Here is a 6,225-nt window from a genome sequence, read left to right on the forward strand (position 1 = left end):
TATTCATTTACATTTTAATGATATGGGCTGTGGGCAGGCTACTATATATTCCCAATCCAAACTAAAGGCATATCCGTTGGGTAGCCTAAAGACTGATATGCTTTTTCAACATCACAGCTATACGGATGGCCAGGCATTAGGCCTATAGTAGGTAGTATGACGTACGCTTGACGCACAAGACGGAATTGCATCTATGAAAAATAATTACCTGTAGGCTACTATTTCTGCAAGCTTAATATGGACCGTACGTAATAAAGTTGTAGCTATATGAGGCTATGGGATGTCTGACTGTCACAGAAAAAACGGTTCTTGGTTAAATAATTAGGCGGACTAATTGGGTTAATAGTGTGTGTGTGTGTGTGTGTGTGTGTGTGTGTGTGTGTGTGTGTGTGTGTGTGTGTGTGTGTGTGTGTGTGTGTGTGTGTGTGTGTGTGTGTGTGTGTGTGTGATGTGTGTGTGTGTGATAGGCTACACACCTTATACTGGAATTGTATAAGTTAAAAAAATACAATATTAAGAGTAGGGTGTAGGGCAGGCTATAGGTAGGCCTACTTATAAAGTCTGATAATCTTAATAGGTGTAGTAACTAAACCACAATTAACTAGTTACATTTACATTAAATTATACAAAGCCACAGAGTTCCGGACTGTTTTAAAGCGAGTCCAAACTATTGGTTCTATATAGGCTACTGTAACACTGCTTCAATAGAGCCATCTGGTGGATGTAGCAGTGCAGTACAACTTTTACTCAACGTCATTGCACACCAGTTGCCTAAGGCCGCCACTAGCTAGGGCCTAGGGCCTATAGGCTAAACTAAAGGGTTTGAAATACATGAAGGTGCATGTCCACTCTTCTGGATGCCTAGAATTGAAGTTTATAGGCCTAGGCTTATAGCTTATAGAAAATAGTTAGCATACTGTCATTATCAAGAACTGTTATTCTCATCAATTAAAAGCATAGGCCCAACTACTTCTCAGAGCGTGCTCACACGTATTGTTTTATTGTTGTTAATAAGGATCGTACCGTATACTAGGATGTTGTCTTGAATGTTTTTGTGTTAGCCATATGTTTGTTTTCCATTCAGTCGTTTGTGTATTGGTTTGGTTGTGATTTGTGAAACCATAGGTCTGCCAATCTTAAAACCCAGCTACAAAAAGTTGAGCTGGATTCAACATTTTACAGCTCTCCAATGATGCAGTGATTAATCTTTTGCCAGGTGAAACCTGACTAATGAAATCTCATGAAATGTAGACGACCTAGTCATTTAGAGGTCCTAGTCATACTGACGGCCTAACCTGATTGGTTGCCTTGTTTTCTCGTTTCCACTCCCCTTCTCTCTGGGCAATTCCTGCTTTAATGGGAGAGGGAAAGTAATAATAATAAAGTAACAATTGCCATAACTTTTAAGAAGCATTAATATTTTTGCTTGCTCACAGACACACGCTTGATCACTATGTTGAGCAACATGTCAATGACAACTATGTAGTGCTTGAGAGCTAACCAATACAAATACAAAAAATAATTGTCAGTCAAGATAGAAAAGATTTCCAGTGAACTGGCAGCCAGAGAATGGATAAAAATCCTTATAACATCAAAATCCTTATAACATCAAGATAGAACTTAATCTGTCACAGCCTGGTCATACCAGTTTCCATTTCTATTCCATTTCCATTATAATATATGGTATGCTCTCTATAATAGAAAGAGAGGTTGTGTTGTTGGTTTTTCTTCATCACTTCTTGATGAACTGAAGGGGGCTCACACGCAGGCCAATCACTGTCACCTGTGTGACCCTGCAGACCTGACCTTTATATTTAGGGCAGTAGCAGGCTCCTGACAGAGGGCACCTCTCTACTGGAGAACCACGGTACAGGGGGACAAATGAGGCAGCACACAGGTCAAAAGGATTGTGGGGGTCATAGTTCAGCTGGTGGGTATCCGCCAGGTTTTTCTCGCAGACAGCCAAAAGCTTGCGTGTCTTCAATGCAACGTCTGGTTTAGGCCCGAGCTCAAGCAGGCGTCAGGCAAAGCTGGCTGCAGTCTTGTAGTTTCCGAGACTAGAAAAGAGGGTGAGAGCAGTGCGCAGAACTATGACCATATGCACTGGCTGGAGACCGCAGTGGGTGATGTAAGCTGCCATCTCACACAGCCTCTTCCGGTCACACTGATCTTTGGTCAGCTTCCTCCTCTCTACAGATTGTGATGAGTTGCTCTGCCTCTGCAACCTCTTGATTGTTGTCCAGCACTAGTAGAGGCACAGAGAGCAGGATGGCTCTGAAACGATCCACGGCTTCGTTGAAATGCGCAGCTGTAGTCATCTGGTAGCACTGCTGCAGGCGATCAATGAGATTTGAGAGATGCAGACCTACGGCAGGCAGGCCCTGCATGGGTCCACACTCCTTCCAGTTTCTTTGCGGATGGCCTCGCAGACAGGGTAGGGAGGGCAGGCCCGGGTAGCAGGTATGACCTCGGGACAACGTCTGCATGAAGATGGACTTATATGGGTCAAATGTCACCACTCCTACTTGGTCATGGAGCAATCTCATGGCGGTCTCAAAAGAGCCAGCCAAGATATGGTCCACTGCCAGCTGGGAGTTGTTGCACCATATCTGGGTAGTGCTCACGCCCTTGGTGGTGGGTGACACAAAGCCATCCTCAACCCCGCCTCTGGCATTAGCTGGAATATCCAGCTCTGGAGGAAGGTCCAGATCCTCCACTACCTCCCTCCTCCTTCACCTGCACTCCCACTTCCACTTCACCACCATCCTTGGCATCCATGTAGTTATCTTCATCTTGAAGTTCAATATCATCTCCCCAGCCTTCTCTAGGATAATCTATGTTCAGGTCAGCTGACATTTGTCTTGTCTTGCCCTTGACTGTGATGTCTCCCCTAAAGAAGCCCTTGGAGACATTAAGAAGAGGCCAGTTGGTGTTCATAGGGTTGATGGGAAGAGGGGGCTGCAGCAGCTGAGCGTTAGGATCCACATCTGGCAGTGTCTCCTTCTCTAGGTCAAAGGTCTCTTTCAGGGCCTCAGCCGCTTCATCCATTCCATGAGTGGCTGCAGTCAGATAGGCCAGAGACTTCTGTCCACAGTCCTCGAGGATGCGAACTCTCTCACTAACATCTCCCAGGTACAGAGCTGCCTGGTAGTGACTGCTCATGTCCTTCCTGATGTTGCCTTCCTTCATAATCTTGCGCAATTTTGCCAGGTTGCCGGTGATGAGGTAGAGGAAGGTTAGTTTGTTGTAGCTCTTGGTCTTCTTGTAGCACATTTCCACTACCTGGAAGTGTCCCTGAAGTAGGGCCACCTCACCCAGACGCTCCCAGCAGCCACACTCATTAATGGTCTTGGCTGCCTCCAATGCCACCTCGATGTTGACACACTCCAGAGCAAGGCTGAAGCGGGTCTTCTCATCTTTGACAAAGTGAAGTGCTACCTCAGGGTAGCCCTTCTTCTGCAGATAGGCTATGATGGACTGGCCCACCAGCTTGGCATTACGTACCATGTGGAGCACCTCCTCGAATTTGCGGTTGACCAGGGCCAGTTTGAAGCGGTACTCTGTGGGATCAATTGTCAGGATGCATGGTCGGCACTCCCGGTCCAGGCAGTACACACTGTTCCCCGTTACACGGGTCAAATAGATGGTCATGTCAAGAGTCTTGATGATGCCATGGTCACCAGAGGTGAGTGCGTATTTGATGTGGTTGGAGGTGGTGTAGATGAAGACACTTTCATCCCAAGCTCCACTTTTCACCCGGATTTTCTCATGGATATTACATAAAGTCTCGAGTTTACGGTTACAGATCATAATGTTGTGTTCAGCTAGAAGGGCCACATGGCTGGTGTCTGCACTCCACACCACATACTTGACGTTGGCAATCTTGACGGTAGCCAGCGACTGTTTCTGTTGCACATCAAACAGCTTTATGCCATCTACATCGCGCAGTAATAACAGAGAACCCATGCCGGCGTAGAAAATCTCCTCACAGCCCGGTACCGGAACCATCTTCACTATCTCGTTTTTCAGGTTCTTAATCAGCAGTGAATGCCTGTTGTCCAGGACAGCAAATCTGTTCCCGGTGACCCAGACAGCTGTTAGACCAGAGGACCTCTGTCCCTGAGAGGTGTTGGGGTTCTGAGAGTCACTCTCTTTGGGAATGGAGTACAGGTCATAGATACTGCCCGACCGGGTGGTCGACCTGGTGCAGAGCAGTACAGCGTTCTCAGCAGGGTTGTAAGACATGTTAAAGATGGGGAACTTTGACCCACTGTGTAGCTGCATGATAGTCGTATCCTTGCTGGTGTTAAAGTTGAGTCGGCGGAGGAAGTGATCCTTGACATAATACAGCATGTTACCGTAGACGGTATAGGCCGGCCGCTCCCGCTCCAGCTTAAACACCAGCATGCCATTGTCATGACCAACAGCAAACAAGTTGAGGTTGGGGTGGGCCGCAATGACCCAGAAGCGGCCATGGTGGTCTTTGCGGAATGTCTGGACAGCCACCCTCTTGGCCATGTCCCACACCCTAATGCTCTTGTCTTCAGAGACAGACAGAATGAGTTCCTGGCGTGGGTAGAAGACTACAGCGGACACGTTGTTGTAGTGACCACGGCATGTGTCCAGCTCCCATGCCTTGGACTCGTTCATTCTCCAGATTTTGACCTGCCGGTCATCGGCTCCTGATACAATGAGAGGCAGGGTGGGATGGAAGGCTGCCCAGTTGACCCCACGGTCATGACCCTCAAGAATATACTTGACAACCGGACCTGAGGGTACAAACAAATCAGTGCCAGAGTTGCCACGCACCTCATACTCCACTGCACTGGGAGACAGGTACCTCTTCCTCAGACTGGAGATATCCCACACACGCACGGTCTGGTCCAGACTGGCAGACACCACCAGGTCCTCAGAGGGATGAAACTGGGCACACATCACATAGTATTTATGGCCGTTCAGCAGGCAGACCTGTGTTCTGGACTGCCAATTCCAGATACGAATGGTCCAGTCATCTGAGGCACTCAGGATCCAGGGGCACTCATGGTGAAAGAAGGTGGTTCTGATGTAGTCCATGTGTCCCAGTAGAGTGAAGAGGCAGCGTTTCAGGTTGTAGTTCCAAACCTTAATTTTATAGTCGTCTCCTCCAGACACAAAGAGAGGCTGCTGCTTGTGAAAATCAATTCCTCTGACAGGACCATCATGCTCATTTTCAAACTTGTCAATCAATGTGCCCATTTGATAGTCCCACAGCTGGATGTCACCATTGTGCAAACTTGCAAGAATCCAAGGCCTCTTGGGGTGGAAACTTAATCCTTTGACCCTAGCCGACTTCTTTTCAAATTTGGTCAACATTGTGACCAATGATCAATGATACAGGTTCCTAAATCGATTAATTAAATTAATAAAAAGTCCACACACCCCGTTTTGCTTCGTGTCTCCGTCTATCTCTCTGTCTCTGTGTCTCTGGCTCTCAATGTGAGAGGTTATCTATGGGCATTTATGTGTTTAAATGTCTGCTACACTTTATATAGAGGGTATGCGTGTGACATCATTCATCATCATACCCGGAAGTTAGGAGGAAACGCCTACTGAGTGGCAAAAAAGACTTTCTTGCCTTGACCGCCTACATCCAAAAGGAAAAGTGCTATCATTGCATTAAACAACGTTAAACTCACTTTGCCACTAACTTTGTCACTCGATTTGCTACTAACTTTATGCATGCTCATACAATCTATATTCTATAGGCTGACCAGAGCTCTGTTCTGGGGCGAGTGTTCTTATATTCATTGTGGAATGGCTGTTGTACCCGCCTGTGTCCCTTTTATGACCATATATGGAGTCTAGGCCAGTCTGATGTCATATTATCACATCCAGGTGCTCCATATGGCCTATGCCTATATGGCCTATGCCTATAGGCCTACTGGGCCATGCTCATATTGTTTGGATTGGCGGTTCTGGACAACCGACTAGTGTAGGCTAATTTGTACTGCAAAGCTATATGTTTTTAATAGCTCCCCCAATACTGCCTTTTCCCTTGAGCCTAAAGTGGTGTCCTGTTGTTCATCAGCCACACTTTTAGAAAGCTGCTTTTTGACCACAATCATTTTAATGATCATCTCTTCGCCTGGTTTGTTATCTTAGTTGCCTAATGTAATGTTTGTATTGGTCTGATTGGTAAGTAAATAACATTTCTATGACGAAGCGTCGACTATACTCGACAGGCAA

The 6,225-nt window shown here is 46.6% G+C and overlaps 1 pseudogene across 1 annotated transcript; it reads right to left on the reverse strand.

Moving 5' to 3' along the window:
• Positions 1-1,732: 1,732 nt before the first annotated feature.
• LOC310878914 (coatomer subunit alpha-like) lies at positions 1,733-5,352 on the reverse strand (annotated as a pseudogene). The gene has a single exon. The product of its transcript is annotated as a coatomer subunit alpha-like (transcript).
• Positions 5,353-6,225: the final 873 nt, after the last annotated feature.

This window comes from Protomyctophum parallelum, assembly GCF_964188405.1.
Source record: "Protomyctophum parallelum genome assembly, chromosome: 21".
NCBI classification, from domain to species: Eukaryota; Metazoa; Chordata; class Actinopteri; order Myctophiformes; family Myctophidae; genus Protomyctophum; species Protomyctophum parallelum.